The following is a 21,165-nucleotide window of genomic DNA, read 5'->3' as shown; positions in this document are numbered from 1 at the left end:
TTTCGGATGCTTCCAAGCACATTTGTCATGAGATGATCTTTGGTGGATGCGATCTTGGCGGCACGACACTCTAATTCCTCCTCTGTAGAGAGTTGAGGAGCGGTCACTTGATCTTGATCATCTTGAGCGTCGTCTTGAGCTTGTTCTTGATCTTGAGCTTGCTCTTGATCTTGAACTTGCTTGGATGATAGAACTTGACCTTGGGCATCGCTTGGTGATTCAACACCATCTTGAGGTTGATCTTGCCCTTGGTCTTGTTCATGAGGTTGAGGGCCTTCACTTTGTTCTTCGGAAGCGTGTGGGCCTTGAGTTGGTGATGGCTCCACGTGAGTGGAACATTGTCCTTCTCCTTCGGCCACAAGGGGATCCTCAATGGGTAGGATAAAACCAACACCCATTCTTCTTATGGCTTGGGGAGGAATTTCATCACCTACATCACAAGTGCCACTTTGCTCCACTTGGGAGCCATTATTCTCATCAAACTCCATGTTACATGTCTCCTCAATAAGTCTTGTGGAATTATTGAGGACACGGTAAGCATGGGAGTTTGTAGCATAACCAACAAATATGCCCTCATGAGCTCTAGCCTCAAATTTAGACAAACAAACACCTTTCTTGAGAATGAAACACTTTCACCCAAACACCCGGAAGTACTTGAGGTTGGGCTGGTTACTGGTGAGTATCTCATATGAAGTCTTGTTCAAGCCTTTGCGGAGGTAGAGCCGATTGGATGCATGACACGCGGTGTTGATGGCTTCGGCCCAAAAGTTGTATGGAGACTTGAACTCCGCCATCATGGTCCTTGCCGCATCCATCAACGTTCGCTTCTTCCTCTCCGCTACACCATTTTGTTGAGGGTGTAAGGTGTGGAATATTGATGCTTGACCCCCTCATCACTAAGAAACTCATCCAAGGTGTAGTTCTTGAACTCGGTGCTGTTGTCACTTCTTATTGTCAAGATCTTTGCATTGTGTTGACGTTGAGCTTCATTTGCAAAGTCAATGACGGTTTGTTGGGTCTCACTCTTCCTCTTTAAGAAATATACCCAAGTGTATCTTGAATAATCATCCACAATCACCAATCAATACTTCCTACCCCCAAGACTATCAAAATATGGAGGCCCAAAGAGATCCATGTGAAGGAGTTTCAAAGGCCTCTTTGAGTAAATGATAGTCGTGGGAGGGTGAGCCTTTTCATGTAGCTTTCCTTCAATACAAGCACTGCAAGCACGATCTTTGGCAAAACTAACATTTGTTAGTCCACGGACATGGTCCCCCTTGAGAAGACTTTGCAAACATCTCATATTGACATGGGCTAAACGGCGATGCCAAAGCCATTCCACGGCAACTTTAGCCATTAGGCATGTCGCAGTCTTTGTGAGTTGCTCCGAAAAGTTAATCACATAGAGACCATTTTCGACATGCCCAACAAAGGCTAATTTAAGAGTCTTGCTCCACAAGAGGGCCACGGTATCAAGATCAAAGAAGGTGGCACAACCCATGAGTGCAAGTTGACGAATGGAAAGTAAATTGTATGCAAGGGACTCAACAAGCACGACCTTCTCGATCGTGAGATCATGAGAAATGACAACCTTGCCGAGTCCCAATACCTTAGAGGATGAGGCGTCACCCCACTCTAGGTTGGTGGGCATGGATGGAATCTTTTGCACGTCCACCACCAAGTCCTTGCTTCCGGTCATATGATTAGTAGTTCCACTATCGAGCAACCATGATCCCCATCGGAAGCAGACACCTACAGGAGAACAATGCTTGGTTTTAGGTACCCATTTTGTAATGGGTCCTTTGATGTTAGTAACAAGGGTCTTAGGAACCCAAATAGACCATTCAATGTACTCATAAGGAGAACCAACAAATTTGGCATAAACATGCCCATCACTAGCACGGCACAACACATAAGAAGGGTTAAAGTCGCCGGCTTTGTTGGGAAGGGAAGTGTTGCCCTTCTTGGCATCACTACCCTTCACGGTGTTCTTGTTCTTCTCCTTAGTTGCACCCTCTCCCTCCTTCACAAAGGTTTGCTTGAGACGGGGAGGTCGTGTGGCCTTGTCATTCTTCTTCTTGTTCTTGGACATGGGCGCGTACCCAATCCCTTCCTTGGCCACAACATCCTTTTGGTTGCTCAAAAGGTCGTTGAGGTTCTTCTCGCCTTGTATGCAAGACACAAGACCTTTCTCAAGTTGCTCCTTCAACTTAGCATTCTCCTCAACAAGATGCACATGCTCACAACATGGGTTAGTAGCATTTTCATTATCAATTAACATCATATGAGGAAAAGTGACTTTCCCCTTGGTTAGCTTTACTTTAAGTTGATCATGAGACTCTTTGAGGCTAGCATGAACACCCTTCAAGACCTTGTGAGCCTTGTCAGATAAGTCAAACTCCGCTTTGAGTCTAGCAAGATCAACCCCAAGCTTGGCCTTCTCGGAGTTTAGCACATGAGAATCAACAAGAGCATGATCAAGATCTTTCTTTAACTTAGCATGATCAACGTTGTGTGACTCCTCAAGAGCCAAACGAAGACCACACTCTTCCTCAAGGGCATTGGAAAGATCTGAAATCTCATCGGCATAGTTACGACTATGCCCCTCCATCTTAGAGATAGTATCTTCGTGAGCCTCGATCATATCATTGGCTTCACCAAGTTGTGCCAAGAGAGCAACGAAGTGCTTCTTGGATTTACCCTTGAGTTTACCCATAAAGGACTCAAACTCATTCTCCTCCACATTAGATCCCTCATATTCATCAATGCAATCCGTCAAGGAAGGATTATTACTGATGGTAGTTTTGATGTTGGGGGTTACCTTGTCGGTGGCTTTAGCCACGAGGCACTTGGCGGTGATGCTCTCATTGGGTGAGTCAAAGAGTGACACCCGTGGAGTTGTCACAATGGCAACAGAGGCCATGGCAACCAACTCACCATCTTCACCATCATCATCATCGTCATTGTACTCTTCTTGTACCACCAACACCTTGGGAGGAGTCTTCTTGGTGAAGTTGCTCTTGTTGGGGAAAGACTTGGCTTTGTCCTTTCGGATGAGCTTGCCACCATTGTCTTCCCTCTTCTCATAAGGGTATTCCGCAACAAAATGACTTACATTGCCACAATTATAGAAAGTCCTCACACGTTGCTTGACCTTCACGCCACTTGAGTTGTTCTTGTTGAAGTTGGGCCTTGGGTTCTTCTTGCTCCAAAATTGCCTTGAAGCAAGAGCCATGTGTTCATGATAGGCATCCTTTGTATCTTCGGGGTTGCTCTCCTCCTCTTCCTCTTCGTCCTCTTCTTGCACACTAACATTGGCTTTTAATGCAAGGTTGGGCTTCTTTGCTCTTTGAGAACGTAGCACCGCATTGTCGGCCGTCTTGTCCAAGATGCTCATAGCCACAAACTCATCCAAGACTTCACTTGAGGAAAGTCCTCCACCATAAGCTTTTACTTGTGTAGGTATGAGAAACCGAAAAGAATTGGTACCAATTGTGCTATTTCCTTGTTCCACATTTGAGTGATCATTGATCCATCTTCAACATCAGTCAAGGTACATTTGGTATAAGTTCTTCTGTTTCTCCCACTCACATATAGCATACTTGGGATAGAAGTCATTGCATTTTTGCTTAGTAGGTTGTGCACAAGTCTTCGTATCCGCCTATTGTGCAATCATGCTAGCGTCTCTCTAGTGCTGTGCAACAAGAGCACTTTCATGGATTCCACATTTTGGCTCATTCCTTGGTTGCACGACCCCACTTATCTATTTACGTGTGAGTTCCCGTGTACCACATTTTGCTATTGGTCTACTTGTTGCATTTGCAAATTTGTGAATCTTTTCCAACATTATTGAAGCTCACTAACAATTGTATCAAATTTTGTGCCACCATCCTAACCGAGCTCCACCATAAGCTTTTACTTGTGTAGGTATGAGAAACCGACAAGAATTGGTACCAATTGTGCTATTTCCTTACTCCCCTTGTGTGGAAGTCCGGCCTTTGACGAATGACAGAGGACATGGCCTTGTGGTAAGGCATCATTGCCTTGAGGAATTTGCGCTTGATCCAATTTTCATCCGTGGCCTTGCTCCGCGAGTTTGGTTACTCTCCGATAAAGCTCACGAGGTTCTTCATCATCTTTCATTGCAAACTCATTGGCTTCATCTTGCACCACTTCATAGTTGAGCATTGAATGCTTGTGCTCCCCTTGTAGAGGGAAACAACTTGGAGCCATGCATATTTGGCCATGGCGAAGGACCAGAGGTGAGGAAGATCTTCGGGTGGAATTGCATCTTAGATGATGAAGAGGGCATTCTCATTGAATTGATTATCCGCGGCTTCTCTAGGAGTGAAGTTGCTTTAGTCATGTGGATAGAAACCTTCTTCAATGATTCTCCAAAGATTAGTATTCACATGATTTAAATGACGCTTAAAACGATAGACCCAAGAATCAAAGTCCTCATTTTTCACAATCTTAGGGGGAGGACCGGCATGATTCAAATGAGTGGAAGGAATCGGTCCACCATAAACAAGTGGAGGTTCCACATGGGCAAAGATGCCGGTGCCATTTTTACCACTAGAAGAAGGAGCCTTTTCACTAGTAGCTTCCCCCTTGTTGGAGTTAGCATTCGTCACCTTGTTAGTGGGATCACCCACTTTCAACGGTAAGGTGGATAGTTTAAGCCCTTCTAGGAATTTATTAAACATGCTTTCAACCTTGGTCGTCATGGAGGTTTTCAATGTGTCCAAAGCCACATTGAATTCCTCACGAGAGACCGCGGTTCCCCCATCGCCCGTAGACGAGATCGGATTCACACCGGAGTGCTCCTGCACACCGTCTATGGTGTCAATCATACTCTTCGGACGGCAAAGTCATAGTAAATAGACGAGGCTCTGATACCAATTGAAAGGATCGATATAGTGGACTAGAGGGGGGTGAATAGGCAACTAACAAGTTTTAGCTTTTCTTTACCAAATAAAATTTGCATCAAAGTAGGTTGTCTAGATATGCAACTAGGTGAGCAACCTATATGATGCAACAACAACAAGCACACAAGCAAGCAAGGGAAATAACACAAATAAGCTTGCACAAGTAAAGGTACGAGATAATCAAGAGTGGAGCTGGTGAAGACGAGGATGTGTTACCAAAGTTCCTTCCTTTTGAGGGGAAATACGTCTCCGTTGGAGCCATGTGGAGGCACAATGCTCCCCAAGAAGCCACTAGGGCCACTGTATTCTCCTCACGCCCTCACACAATGTGAGATGTCGTGATTCCACTATTGGTGCCCTTGGTGGCAGCGATCGGACCTTTACAAACAAGGTTGGGGCAATCTCCACAACTTAATTGGAGGCTCCCAACAACACACAAAGCTTCACCACAATGGAATATGGCTCCGCGGTGAGCTCAACTATCTAGGGTGCTCAAACACCCAAGAGTAACAAGATCTGTAAGGTATTAGTGGGGGGAATCAAATTTCTCAGGGTGGAAGTGTAGATCGAGGTCTTCTCAACCAATCCCTACAAAATCAACAAGTTTGATTGGCCAGGGAGTGAGATCAGGCGAAAATGGAGGTTGGAGCAAAAATAGAGCTTAGGGTTGGAAGAGGTGGTCAAATCAGAGAAGAAGACACCCCTATATAGTGGGGAGACAAATCCAACCGTTATCCACTTAACCAGCCCGTGACCTACGGTACTACCGCACCAAACCAACGGTACTACCGCAAGGGCTCACGGTACTACCGCAGCGAGCCGCGGTACTACCGTGGCCACGACAAGAGCTAGCCCAGGCCTATAGCAAAGAAGTTGGGGGTGGTACTGCCGTTCGTGCGGTACTACCGCAGCCCCTTGCGGTACTACCACAAGGCAGGATTGGACTAGCCTGGGAAGGGCGCGGACAAATAAAAAAACGTCCGTGGAAACTTCCGCTGACTTTCAAACAGTGCAAAAATCTGACACGGTACTACCACACAAGGCATGTTGTACTACCGCGCAGGGAGCGGATGTAAAAAATTACATCCGCCCCTACTTCCGCTTATGGTGTTGTGCCGGGCCAGGACTCATGGTACTACGGCTCCCAAGGAGCAGTACTACCGTGACCACCTGCGGTACTACCGCAGGGGCCTGTGGTACTACTGCTCCGACGAGCAGTACTACCGCATGCCCCAGAACAACAACACTAGGAATCCTTCTTTTTGCATAAAAACAAAGAAACAGAGGATGCTCCATAGTGCTAAGGGAAAGGCGGTGCAAAAAGGAGTAAACGTGTACGTGATGATTCCACCCAAACCTTTCCAATGCGGACCCCCTCTTAATAGTACGGCTTTCCTACGACTCAAAACCACCAAAAAACAACGTAGAAAAACGCCGTCTTCAATCATCTTCGAGGGGCACCAAACCGACTTGTGCCTAGTAATTAAATGTCTGAAATACTCAAGGCACACGATTAGTCCGCAAAAGCATTGTCATCAATCACCAAAACACCTTAGGGATAATTATGGCCTTACAGAGAGACGCGGTCTCTCTCGTGGAGTAGATCCGTAATGGATGAGCAAAGCTCTATCTCTATATGAGCTACTACTTTGCTAACCTTAACTAAGAGGAGTAGGAGGTCTATTCATAGTCTTAGTGCAAATGCGGAGGAACTGAGGGGGTACATGGGCCTCGGGCCCGAATCCTATGCGTAGATAGGTACCGGACGTCTGCTAGGGACCGGTCGTCCGGTGGCTCATGGGCGGCCGGGCATCCGGTAGTCGCCGGTCGTCCGCTCGTTCTGGCTCAGATGCTGAAGTAGCGGATTTCCGGAAGTGGCGGGTCGTCCGGTCGCTGGACGTCCGGTGGTGTCGGACTTCCACTCGTTTGGCTTGGGTGCGGGGTCGCCGGTCATCTGGTCCGGGCCGTACGTCCACTCGCTGTAGCTCGGCTGGGACTTCACGCGCCGGACATCCGGTCCCGATCGGTCGTCCAGTGGCTGGGGCTTCTTCCACAGCTCTCTTTCTTGTCCTTCATGGTTGGTGTTCTTGCTGTCTTGTCCATTGGGTGTAGTCGCTCTGTGGCTCTCCTCCAAGTACCTGATAACACATAGTGTTTCCGCTTGAGGTAGTAGCCATGTCTCATGTATAGGAAATGGTAGTTCAGAGAGGAGCGAGTTCACCTTATCTTCGATAGCCTTTGCTCGTGCCCTTGTCATTAGTCCAAGTGGTGTCGTGGGAGATGTCGGTAGGTCCGTGGGGATGATCTTGGGATGCTCCGCATCAGGGGTCTTGAATCCAAGGGGATCTTCTCCGTCGAGGGGCCGTGGTCTCTCTCGTGGAGTAGATTTGAGGTGCATGAGCAAGGCTCTATCTCTAATATGAGCTATCATAACTCTAACCCTCAAATGGCGGGGGTAGAGGAGTATATATAGTCTAGAGCCACAAAGGGGTAAGTGGGAGAGGGATACAAGGCCAAAGGCCCGGCTACGCACAGGTAGGTAGCGGTCATCCGGTGGCTCAAGAGGGACCGGTCATCCGCCAGTCGCCGGACATCCGCTGAAGACATTCTATGAAGAGGCACCGGACGTGCGGTGTCTTTGGACTTCCGTTAATATTACCGGTCGTCCGAGTGGGGTCCGGGCGTCCGCTCGCTGGGAGGTGCTGTAGCTGGTGTTGATTGTGCTTCAGGCGCCGGTCGTCCGGTGGAGGCCGGATGTCCGCTCGCTGGAGCTTCTTTGGCAGCTCCTTGTACTTGGTGTCCTCGCCGTCTTGTCGTCCTCCTCTTTGTTCCTGGTCATGCATAGCACATATATTTGAGGTAGTAGACATGTCTCACATATGAAAAGTGATGGTTCGAAGAGGAGCGAGTTCACCTTGTGTCCAATGGTGTATAGCCGAGGTCTCATATTATGTATCCTTGGGGCTTGGAGAGTAGTAGGAGTGTACATCGGGATGAACGTGGGATGCTCCGCATCATATACTCCTTGTTTTCGCCGTGTGGCATGATGTAACTTACGTGTGTGACAGCCAAGAATGAAAGGGCATTCCTGGCATCGGTCAATATATATGTGGAAACAATATCTCCAGCATCGAGGACACAAAATTTCATGGCGGTTCAGCGAAAAGCATCACGGGAAAGTGAAATTCTTTCAAGCACTGCCATATAATGGACCGGTGTTCACTAAAACGGGCATAACTTTGTCATTCGGAGTCCGTTTCGGACCCACAAGTACTCAAAATGCTCGCGGCGAGCGTGCGAATCCAGAAAATGCTCCCCGCTTCCACTAGGAGGCCCAGGGTGCCATCAAATTCGGCCTTAGGGTGACCTTTTTGGCCCTGAAAGTCAAATAACATCATTCGCCGCTCCTTTTCGGACAAGTTTTTGAACCCATTGGCCCTTTCTTTTGAAGGAAATTCGAGAGATTAGTTTGATGGTAGACATTAGTCCCCTGGCAAGGACAAACGTAGCTTTGTGCACATGATTTATGATCCGGGAATTTCTATTTCTCCGTAAATTCAACAAAATCCAGCGGCTACAAGCCTTATACTCCTCGTGTTTCGCCGTGTGGCATGCTGTAACTTACGTGTGTGATAGCAAAGAACCAAAGGGCATTCCTGGCATCGGTCAATATATACGTGGAAGCAATATCTCCAACATCGAGGACACAAAAATTCAGGGCGGTTCAGCAAAAAGCGTCACGGGAAAGTAAAATTCTTTCGAGGACTGCCATATAATGGACCGGTGTTCACTAAAACGGTCATAACTTTGTCATTTGGAGTTCGTTTTAACCCACAAGTACTCAAAATGCTCGTGGCGAGCGTGAAAATCCAGAAAATACTCCCCGCTTGCGCCAGGAAGCCTAGGGTGCCTTCAAATTTAGCCTTAAGGAGGACTTTTTGGCCCTGAAATTCAAATAACATCATTCACCGCTTCTTTCCAGACAAGTTTCTGAACCCATTGGCCCTTCCTTTTGAATGAAATTCGAGAGATTACGTTGATTATTGAAATTAGTCCCCCTAACAAGGACAAACATAGCTTTGTGCACATGATTTATGATCCAGAAATTCCTATTTCTTCGTAAATTCAAGAAAATCCAGTGGCTACAAGCCTTATACTCCTTGTTTTCACCGTGTGGCATGCTGTAACTTACGTGTGTGACAACAAAGAACCAAAGGGTATTCCTGGCATCGGTCAATATATACGTGGAAACAATATCTCCAGCATCGAGGACACACAATTTTGGGGAGGTTTCGCGAAAAGCGTCACGGGAAAGTGAAATTCTTTCAAGGAGTGCCATATAATGGACCGGTGTTCACTAAAACGGTCATAACTTTGTCATTCGGAGTCCGTTTCGGACCCACAAATACTCAAAATGCTTGCGGTGAACATGCAAATACAGAAAATTCTCCTCGCTTGCACCAGGAGGCCCGAGGTGCCTTCAAATTCGGCCTTAAGGATGACTTTTTGGCCCTGAAAGTCAAATAACATCATTCGCCGCTCCTTTTCGGATATGTTTCTGAATCCATTGGCCCTTCCTTCTGAAGGAAATTCAAGAGATTACGTTGATTGTAGACATTAGTCCCCCTGGCAAGGACAAACGTAGCTTTGTGCACATGATTTATGATCCGGGAATTCCTATTTCTTCGTAAATTCAAGATAATCCTGCGGCTACAAGCCTTATAACTCCTTGTTTTCTCCGTGTGGCATGTTGTAACTTACGTGTGTGACAGTCAAGAACCAAAGGGCATTCCTGGCATCGGTCAATATATACGTGGAAACAATATCTCCAGCATCAAGGTGATAGAGGCAAAGGTGTCCCGTCTTTCGATGAGATGGTGGCTATCGTTTTGGAGGAAGTCGACTTTGACGATCCGACTACGAACGTGCGAGGACGTAGCGCCTTAGCAATTGCTAAACCAACTCCGAGAGGTTATTGACCACGCCGGAGCACGATCAACTTGACCAAGCAAGAAACTAAGATTGCAATATGGATATTGCGAATATAAGAGGAAAACTTTATTGATCAAGGTGGGGTTCTGTGACGTCTTAGTCTGGTCGTTGAACACAAACGAAGTACGCGAAGTTGTAGCTATGGCGAACTTTTAATCTGAACAAAACCAAAGTCTAAACGATGCCCTACGGGCTGTATATATGGAGGAGAGAGGGGGAATTTCATGGCCCTTGGAGGAGGGGTCCGAAACCAACCCTAACTCTTGTTTCGGCACACATACAGACTCTAAAAACTGTCTATAATCAAGTATTTCGAAATTACATGGGCCTGGCCCAAAAATAAGGTGACGCAGCACCTAGAATAGCCTTTGGACGAACTTTATGAAGTTGCATCTTGTATATTTCGTCCAAGGCTTCATGCACTCATTATGGTGGCTTCAAAGTCCTGGAATCATCACTTGTAACTCTGTTCCTGTTCCCCTTGTGTATGCCATCATCTCCATGCTTGAACTTGCTCCAAGGTTTATATTTCTTGTCCAAGCTAGGCCCTTCATTTGTAAGCAAAACAAATGTATCCAATTTAGGCAGCATCATATTCTCATGAACATTAGAATTGTTACCAAGAAACAAAAGTACCTGATAATTCAATTGGCGTGTGCGAGCTCTAGTAATTGGTCCAGTGTGTATAGCAGCAGGGGATGTGGGTGTAAAAATGGTATTGATGTCCTCATCATCCTCCCCTTCTTGAAATGAAGTCGTCCTCGACGAAAGTTCATCTTCCTCGGCCAAATAAGGCTTCAAATATGCAATGTTAAAAGTGGGACTAACCCCAAAATCCGCAGGCAGCTCAAGTTTATATGGATTATCATTTATTTTATCTAACACTTTAAAAGGACCATCAGCACATGGCTTTAGCTTTGATTTGCGCAAATTAGGAAATCTATCCTTACGCAAATGTAACCAAATAAGATCTCTAGGTGCAAACACAACATGTTTTCTACCCTTATCTCCAGCAAGTTTATATTTAGCATTCATACGGTCAATGTTTTCCTTAGTTAACTCATGCATTTTAAAAATCAATTCAGCACGTTCTTTAGCATCAAAATAACCTTCTCCCAAGATGGAAGAGGCAATAAATCAATAGGTGCACGAGGTTGGAAACCATACACAATTTCAAAAGGGGACATCTTAGTAGTAGAATGCAACGAACGGTTATAAGAAAATTCAATGTGAGGCAAGCATTCTTCCCACATTTTCTTATTATTCTTCAAAACAGCCCTAAGCATAGTAGACAATGTTCTATTGACTACTTCAGTTTGTCCATCAGTTTGGGGGTGACAAGTAGTACTAAAAAGCAGTTTAATCCCCAACTTAGCCCATAAACATCTCCAAAAGTGGCTAAGAAATTTAGTATCATGATCTGAAACAATAGTATTTGGCACACCATGCAAGCGAATAATTTCATGAAAGAACAAATCAGCAACATTAACAGCATCATCGCTTTTATGACATGGTATAAAGTGTGCCATTTTAGAGAACCTATTCACAACAACAAATATGCTATCCCTCCCCTTCTTTGTTCGAGGTAAACCTAAAACAAAGTCCATAGATATATCCTCCCAAGGAACACTAGGTACAGGCAAAGTCATATATAAACCATGAGGATTTAGTCGTGACTTAGTTTTTTGACATGTAGTGCAGCGAGCAACAAAATGCTCAACATCGCGTCTCATCTTTGGCCAAAAGAAATGTGTAGCAAGTATATCCTATGTCTTCTTCACGCCAAAGTGTCCCATTAATCCTCCTCCATGCGCCTCCTGCAACAGCATAAGACGAACGGAGCTAGTTGGAATGCATAGCTTGTTAGCACGAAACACAAATCCATCATTAATGATGAACTTGTTCCACGTTCTTCCTTCTTTACAATTCTGCATTACATCTTTAAAATCAGCATCATGCACATATTGATCTTTGATGGTATCCAAATCAAATATTTCGAAGTCAAGTTGTGAAATCATAGTATAGCGACGAGACAATGCATCAGCAATAACATTTTCTTTACCCTTCTTGTGTTTAATGACATAAGGGAAATTCTCAATGAATTCAACCCATTTAGCATGTCTATGATTCAGTTTAGCTTGACTTTTAATATGTTTCAAAATTCACGATCGTAATGTATAACAAATTCTTTGCGCCATAAATAATGTTGCCATGTTTCTAAAGTCTGAACAAGAGCATATAATTTTTTATCATAAGTAGAATAATTCAGATTAGGCCCACTCAATTTTTCAGAAAAATATGCAACAGGTTTGCCATCTTGTAATAACACACCTCCTAATCCAATTTCACTAGCATCACATTCAAGCTCAAAAGTCTTATTAAAATCAGGAAGTTAGAGTAAAGGAGCCTGTGTCAACTTATCTTTCAATACCGTGAAGGCTTCTTCCTATGCGGTACCCAAAACAAAAGGTGCATCCTTCTTTGTAAGCTCATTGAGAGGTGCAGCAATGGTGCTGAAATCTCTCACAAAACGCCTATAGAATCCAGCGAGGCCAAGGAAACTCCTCACTTGTGTGACCGTTTTGGGCTGTGTCCAACTCTCAATAGCTTCAGTCTTGGCTTTATCAACTTCAATTCCCTGTGGAGTAACAACATAGTCAAGAAAAGATACTCATTCGGTGTAGAAGGTGCACTTCCCAAGGTTACCAAACAAACGTGCATCACGTAGAGCAATAAAAACAGCACGTAAATGTTACAAGTGTACCTCCAAATATCTGCTATAAATTAGTATATCATCAACATAGACTACCACAAATCGTCCAGTGAAACCACGTAAGACTTCGTTCATTAGTCTCATGAAAGTACTAGGTGCATTAGTTAACCCAAAAGGAATGACTAACCACTCATATAAACAAAACTTAGTTTTAAATGTTGTTTTCCATTCATCTCCCAATTTCACGCGAATTTGAAGGTATCCACTAAACAAATCAACTTTGGAGAAAATCATAGAGCCACTCAATTCATAAAGCATATCATCTAGCCTAAGAATAGGATGACGATAACGAATAGTAATATTATTAATGCCTCTACAATCAACACACATACGCGACGTACCATCCTTTTTAGGCACTAGTATAATAGGAACAACACAACGACTAAGAGATTCGCGTATGTAACATTTGTCAAGCAGCTCCTGTACTTGACGCATAATCTCTTTCGTCTCCTCTTGATTGGTACGGTATGGTGCACGGTTGGGTAGCGATGCACCGGGAATTAAGTCAATTTGATGCTCAATCCCTCGAATAGATGGTAATCCCGGTGACACGTCTTGTGGGAATACGTCAGCGAACTCCTGCAAAATGTTAGTGACAGTAGGGGGCAAAGAGGATGTGGTCTTGTGGTCAGAGATAGCTTCTCCACCATCTCCATGCTAGCCAACTTGTTGCAACTCCCTCCATCTATGATGACGCGAACAAAACGTTCCTTCACAACTCCCTTTGTATGGAACAAATTATGCCTCTGATTTTGCTCAGCTTGTGTGACCTGCACACTCAAAACACGTTGAGCAACTGAACATTCATACCTGTCAGCATCTTCAGGAGCCATGTATTGTGTCTCATGATCAGAATCATCTCCACCGTGTTCTTCACATGTAATAAGAGCCAAAGTCTCCTCATCATAGTCACTAATGGACTCATACCCACCATCCTTAGTAGCAATCATCACACACTGAGATTTGCATTCTCTCGCCAAATTTCCTCTTCTGTTACAACAACGACAAATAATATCACTTGTGTGCCCTGTTGATGCCATGGAAGAAGAAGAATGCTGTGCAGGCCCCATAGGTGTGCTCTTGGCAGATAATGGTGGTTGTGCCTGCTTCCTTGTATCACGGCTGGAGGTAACAGCTGATGGAGGTGTCGGTGCATTAGAATGTGTGGAAGTAGAGGATGCACGCGGTGTCCATGATGAAGGTCGACCTGCAGAAAAGTTAGTCCGCGCCAATGCCTGTCGATCCTGCACTTCACGTTCAGCTTTACAAGCAAGATGGAATAAACGAGTGATATTATTATACTCCTTATACTCTAGAATGGTATGAATCTCCCTATTTAATCCACCCATAAAATGTGCAAACATAGCTTCATTCTCCTCAACAATACCACATCTAATCATGCCGGTTTGTAATTCCTGATAATATTCTTCTACATAATTTTTTTTCCTTGTCTTAAGCGTTGCAATTTTTGAAGTAATTCATGTTGATAATATGGTGGAACCCAATGAGTATGCATTGCAGTTTTCAAAGCAGTCCAAGTAGTTGGAATAGGATATAATCTACAATGTTCAGACCACCAAACACATGCAAAACTAGTGAAAGCACAAACAGCAGCAGGAACACGTCTCTCCTCGGGATATTGTAAACATGTAAAATGTTGTTCAGTTTCTAACTCCCAAGTAAGATATATATCAGGAACATATATACCCTCAGATGGTGGAATATTCAATTTCAGTTTAGGAAAAAGGTCATGATCTCGTACCTCAGGTGGTGGTGCAGCCCTACCGTTGCGATGATATACCTGAGGATGACCTGGTGGTGGTGGTGCTGGTGGTTGCATGTAGTTTTGATTTTGATCAACCTCATCCTCGTAATGGTCCTCCACCTCTGCAGTAGCAGCAGGAACTATAGAAGCATCAACAGCGCACCAGAATTTTGCCCAAGCTCAATGGGAATGCGCTATGCTCGTCCCACTTGATTTGGAAGGCGACGTTGTTGTTGTTGTGGTAGAGGTGCGACAGGTGCAGCCGGCGGTGGTGGTGGAAAATGCGAAAGCAATTCAGTAAACTTGTTATCGATCTTTGTTTCGAACATCTTCTCCATGCCATCTATCTTCTCCATGGCGTCTTCAAATCTGTTTATCACATCTTGCACATGTCCACTCATCATTTGCTGAAACTTATCATGAAGTTCCTTGTTCGTCAAGTTCTCCCAGTCAATCTCGTCGACTTGTGATCCTGCCATGGTTAGCAGCAATAGAACACACAAAAATATGATCCTACAGACTACGAACAAGTGGTGGTGGTGGGTGTCACAAATCCGTCAAGCAAATCTCAAATTCTTACCAGTTCTTACCCAGCAGCAGGCGGTGATCGGCAACCGATGTAGTCAAAACTCTCAAAGCTTGGATAGAGCGATTACCAGGGAGAGTCAAAAGCGCGACGTAGATTTATGTGGAGCTAGGAAGGCTTATAATATGGTAGCAAAAAGATTAGCAATAATTAATTCAGAGATGCAAAGTTGAATAACCGCTCAATGACGGTACTGTGCTGGTCCTAGGCTAGACTGTGCTAGAGACGCGAACCTAGAACACTAACAAAATCACGGCGCTGCACGTAAACAAGGGAAATGCACACTCTGGAATTTTTTCGCTTTGTTTTTTTGCCACTCCTCTTTTCTTTTGCGCTCCTCTTTTTTTTTGCGAAAAATCACTATAATGACGAGTGTCTCAAAACTCTTCCCAGGTCAAACTGACATGATGGGCATAAATTTTTTTGACTCTTTTCAGAAATCAGGGCAGGGACGATGAAAAAGTGCGACAAAAAATCACTATGATGGCACCTGGCTCAAAAGACTTGGAAAAGCCTAAAAATAGGATAGGAAAAAATATTTTTGCCTGCGAAAATTTTGGCCTAAAAACTGCTCGGGGGTCTCCAGACTTCTTTTTTCGAAACCTACTCAGGCAAGGAAACATGAATCAGAAATTAGACGGATCTCGAAAACAAACCTAATATGAAAGGAACTCAGATTGGTGGTGGATATATAATGGTAGGATATGGCAGCGGTGGTGGTATATCACTACACCATAACACTTAATTAGGGGCAGTTAACTGCCGGGAGAAATACCTTATCAAGGGCAAAAAATCTGCCGGGGATTACATTTCTGCCGGCACAAGTAGGTATGGGCAGAGAAACTGCTGGGAGAAGTTAAGGTACTGGGGCATACGGACTGCCGTGAATGATTAATGACATGTTTTCTGCTGGGAGAACTAAGTTCCGGCCCATAAACTGCCGGTACGTGGTGCGAGCCAAAAAGTAGAACATATTGGGCCTAAACGGCCCACGGGCGATGGAAAATATTGGCACGCTGAACAAAAAAACAAGAATCCCCACTACTGCTCGTCTTGACCCTTCCAAATTGCTCCCCAAAGCAAACCCTAAGCAAATCGAATCTCACCCCGAGGCCCCCTTCCCCTTCACCGGCGCTGTCGCCGCCCAGCCACCTCACCGGAGTGCCCTAGCAACCTCCTCATCCACCGGCGAGCACCCTTCGCCGCTTCCTCCTTGACCTCTGCCACATCAAGCGTCGGCTTCCTTCCCCGACCCAAGTCGCCGCTCCCAGACAACCTCCGCCGCGCCTCAATGCTGCCTCCCGAAACTTTCTCTCCGGGCAGCACCACGACCAGCTCCCCCGCCATCGTCTACTTGCTCGCTTCCTCAAGCGGCGCCGACTCATCCAGGAGCTCCTCCCGTCAGCAGCACCTCCTCCTCTAGGAGCCTCCCCTACGAACCAGTCCTCCACCAAATTGTTACGTTCATGCTTGCAGTGAATATATGAGGAGCTGATGGTTTCTTCTATCTATTGGCAGTCTATCTGTACATTTACTTATTGGGGAGTACTTTGTACTTAGTCGTATGGTTTATCTTTTGCTTATGGATCTGCAAAAACTGGTATTCCAAGATTCTTGTATCTTGAATTAATAAAAAAGCAGGGCTGGATTGGGCCAGTTCGCCAAAAAAATTGTACTTTCATCTGTAGGGCTATGTCAAAATGTGTCATATTAGCTTGGATGCAATATATAATGTGCAAAATTCTAGTCACGCTGTTTTACTTTTCCCCTGTAGTTTAGTTACATTTTGGAATATACAGGTGCAATAATTTTGCTCTACAATAAGGCTGTTGTTTTGTTGCTGATAATTATAACGTTTTGGATGCTCGTTGTTTATTTTCTACATACAGGTTTGGTGGTAGTGCTGGTCTCTGTGGCTTAGTTTCTGATGTTTAGAGGGTACCCCTAAAGGGGGACTAACCTGAGACATGTGGTTGTGTTCTATTAGTTTTTAGTAATGGAAATTGGAGCTATGCTCCTAGGTAGGATTGTTTTTTTGGAAAAATGGGTCATGAGGCTAGCTGAGTATTGTGCTCTTTTGTTCTATATGTAATCCTGACAAACAGTTCTCTAATTTTCACTTGGTGCTTTCACTGAAATAAAATTTTCAGTTTGTTTGTCCTATGAGCAGCGTGGATCTTCTTTGTCCTCTCCACCAAGCAGCGTCGACTACGCCATCTCCCCCCAGGTAGTGCCTCATCTATGTCCTTGGCCCCAAGAAGTGTCCAAAATTCGGAGCTGATATGATATATTGTATGTTGTTTGCATATTGATGATCTGGTAAGCATTACAATGTTGGACATGACCAATTGCTTAACAGGAGATCTCTGTCTAAGAAATACCTTCCTTAAAAAGCATTAATTGTAAAGCATGTGCGATGAATATATTTCACTTCAATTATCTCATGTGCGATGATCTTATTTAGCATTTCATTTCTTATATGCTTCATGCAAATGAAACTAAAGTAAACATACAAACTGAGGTTTTGCTTGCCCTGTGTATGCATGTCCTGAATGTGCTTTGCCTTTGTATGCATACAGTTACCGGAAGCTTTTACATGTACTAGAACTAGCTTTTGCATGCCCTGTGTATTCTGAAGCTTAGTCTTTTTTTATTGGGCAGTAATTGAAACAGAGTTGTTGGTCTGCCTGCCATAGAACCATTTATGAAGATCATAGGAGTTGCCTTCTCATGTATTCCTATGCATAGTCCAGTACATATTTCCGTGTGTAAAAAGTTGTTGGTCTTGCTGTAGATTCACACTAAAAGTTGAAAATTATGCTAGTAGAAATAGGTGTTCTAGTATATCTGACTACTTGCTTTGGAATAGTTATTTCTTGATATTATCTCATCCCATCCCATGTATATTTCTATAAAAAGCTTTATGAACCGAGTTCACTACAACTTGAAGTCTTGTGCATGGAAGGGAATTGAGATATTTGCTCATTCTGTACTAGTTAAAATGTATGTGTTGATATTCTACTCATTTTGGTTCATGCCGCTCTTAATTCTTCTTGTATGAGCACTTACAGTGTTGTAAGGTTGAAGGTTCAAGATACTACACTTCAGTCCACACATGTAATATTATTTGAAAAGTAAAGTTCTAATTTGAAGTAGAGTTGTATATAGTAAACTTCGAATGTCTTGATTAATTTTCTATATCTTTCATTGCAATGGTTACAGGTTCATCTTTACTTGAAATCTAATTTGCATGTTGGTTAGTGTTCTTCAAGAATCAGGGTACTAATTTGTGATATGAGTGGTGAAAGAGGTATTTTGCACGATTCATTTATATCCTACATGTCTTTTTTCCCTCTATATATAGTAGCATTATTCGAAAATGTTCTTGTATTTCCTCTCAGAGGATCACACCTGAATATCATTATATATGCTTCTGAAGAAGTTCTATATGTTCTTTTGAGTTAAGCCTACTTGCCTTTGTGTGCTTATACAAAAAGATAAGATCCTGTGATGTAAAAAATTCATATAGGTTGTGGATGTCACTTCCTTTTTCTTGAACGTTGTCCCTATTTTGTCCTATGTACAGACAAATTTGGTGATTCTTCACTTTCTGGAAAGTAAACTTAATACCAGAGGTAATCACACCATGCCATATGGGTTTCATTATCTGTCCAGACCTGAAACTGTTGTCATGCTTTCCAGGAAGTGTAACTTGATGTGCTTAATTCGTGCACCCAAACTTGAAACTATTGACATTTGTTAGTTTCTTATTAAATCGAATGTTCATTTGATGCCTTGAAAGGAAATTTGTTGAGAAAATCTCTTGATTATGTAGATGTTTTTCTTATAAAAAATGGAGGTGGAGCCCTCTGTAAATTCTTTGAGTATCATAATAAATGTAATGGAGATTATGTTTTCTAATACATGTACTTGTTATTTGGTCACTTCCTGTCTAGGTTGAAAATGTTCCTGCAAGACTGGTTAAGACACCTTGCTGTAACCATATGTGTTGAGCTCACACAGAAGACCTGACAAGCTTTACTCTTTGTGTTTGTTACATTTTGTACTGCTCGGATGTCTAGGAACTGCGAATGCTAAATTATGAGGAAGTCTTCAGGTGTACTCAATTAATTGTATACATTGTAAAATATTTGATGATGAGATTTTATAATATATATGTGAAGTGCATATGTAGAATCCTCTTGCTTTATTTGAATGGATGCAGCATCATGTGATTCGTCAGTGTGTATGTAAATGTGAAGTGAATGCAATACTATAGTATAAATAGCCTTATTAATTGGGTTACTTGGCACCACCGGCAGATCATCTGCCAGGAAAGTTGTTGATTGCTAGCAGAAAATGTTTGCCGAGCACATCTCCATCTGCCGGGAATTGTAATCCCCAGCAGCCGTTCTTGTGGCAGTTCTATCTGTCGGGAGAAAATCATTCCCGACAGTTTGACTGCCCTTGTAAGTGACTTGTGAACAGAACTCAACACACTTGAAAGTGACTTGTGACCAGAAAATCATTCCCGGCAGTTTTTCTATCCTTGCATCGATGTTGTGGTGTAGTGTATGGATACGGAGTGGTGGTGGTATATGGATACGGATAGGTGGTGGTATATGGACACAGATGGTGATGGTATATGGAGACGGATCGGTGGCGGATAAGCGGTGGTGGTAGATGGCAGGGGCGATTATGATGGTATGGCGGCGGCGTGACAACTTATGACCAGAACTCGAAACTCTAAAATACTAGACTCTAAGACCAGCAACTAGACACGACTATGCAAAGGCTCGGACTGGTTCGAATATGATGAACTAACCCAAATTTATTTTGGCTTTTTCGTGGACTATAGGTATGAAGAACAAACTCGATCTAAACTACGAAAAACTGTAAAATCTCATCGAGCAACCTAGAAATCTGATACCAGTTGATAGAGGCAAAGGTGTCCCGTCTTTCGATGAGATGATGGCTATCGTTTTGGAGGAAGTCGACTTTGATGATCCGACTATGAACGTGCGAGGACGTCGCGCCTTACCAATCGCTAAACCAACTCCGAGAGGTTATTGACCACGCCGGAGCATGATCAACCTGAGCACGAAGGTCTGTTTCCTGCAGGCAAACAAAGAACAAGCAAGAAACTAAGATTGCAATCTGGATATTGTGAATATGAGAGGAAAACTTTATTGATCAAGGTGGGGTCCTGTGACGTCTTGGTCTGGTCGTTGAACACAAACGAAGTACGCGAAGTTGTAGCTATGGCGAACTTTTAATCTAAACAAAACCCAAAGTCTAAACGATTCCCTAAGGACTATATATATGGAGGAGAGAGGGGGAATTTCGTGGCCCTTGGAGGAGGGGGTCCAAAACCAACCCTAACTCTTCTTTCCCCACACATACGGACTCTAAAAACTGTCTATAATCAAGTATTTTGAAATTACATGGGCCTGGCCCAAAAATAAGGTGACACAGCACCTAGAATAGCCTCCGGACGAAATTTATGAAGTGGCATCTTGTATATTTCTTCCAAGGCTTCATGCACTCATTATGGTGGCTTCAAAGTCCTGGAATCATCACTTGTAACTCCGTTCTTGTTCCCCTTGCGCATGCCATCATCTCCATGCTTGAACTTGCTCCAAGGTTCATCTTTCTTGTCCAAGTTAGACCCTTCATTTGTAAGCAAAACAAATGTATCCAATTTAGGCAGCATCATATTCTCATGAACATTAGAATCGTTACCAAGAAACGAAGGTACCTGATAATTCAATTGGCGTGCGCGAGCTCTAGTAATTGGTCCAGTATTTATAGCAGTAGGGGCTGTGGGTGTAACAATGGTATTGATGTCCTCAACATGAGGACACAAAATTTCGGGACGGTTCAACGAAAAGCGTCACAGGAAACTGAAATTCTTTCAAGGACTGCCATATAATGGACCGGTGTTCACTAAAACGGTCATAAATTTGTCATCGGGAGTCCGTTTCGGACCCACAAATACACAAAATGCTCGCGGCGAGCGTGCGAATCTAGAAAATACTCCATCTTGCGCCAGGAGGCCTGTGGTGCCTTAAATTCAGCCTTAAGGAGGACTTTTTGGCCCTGAAAGGCAAATAACATCATT

At 43.8% G+C, this 21,165-nt stretch overlaps 1 long non-coding RNA gene across 2 annotated transcripts; it reads left to right on the top strand.

Annotated features, from left to right (window-relative positions):
• Nucleotides 1-16,073: 16,073 nt before the first annotated feature.
• LOC125521348 lies at nt 16,074-19,232 on the top strand. 2 transcript variants are annotated; one of them, XR_007289211.1, is made up of 2 exons: nt 16,074-17,271; nt 18,267-19,232. It is a non-coding gene; the product is annotated as an uncharacterized LOC125521348 (long non-coding RNA). The 2 variants fall into 2 exon arrangements; XR_007289210.1 differs by having other exon boundaries at nt 16,074-18,161.
• The last annotated feature ends 1,933 nt before the right edge of the window (nt 19,233-21,165 follow it).

The sequence above is a fragment of the Triticum urartu genome, chromosome 7, assembly GCF_003073215.2.
Source record: "Triticum urartu cultivar G1812 chromosome 7, Tu2.1, whole genome shotgun sequence".
NCBI classification, from domain to species: domain Eukaryota; kingdom Viridiplantae; phylum Streptophyta; class Magnoliopsida; order Poales; family Poaceae; genus Triticum; species Triticum urartu.
The sequence above is the reverse complement of the archived record's forward strand: the minus strand, read 5'-3'. Positions and strand labels throughout refer to the sequence as shown.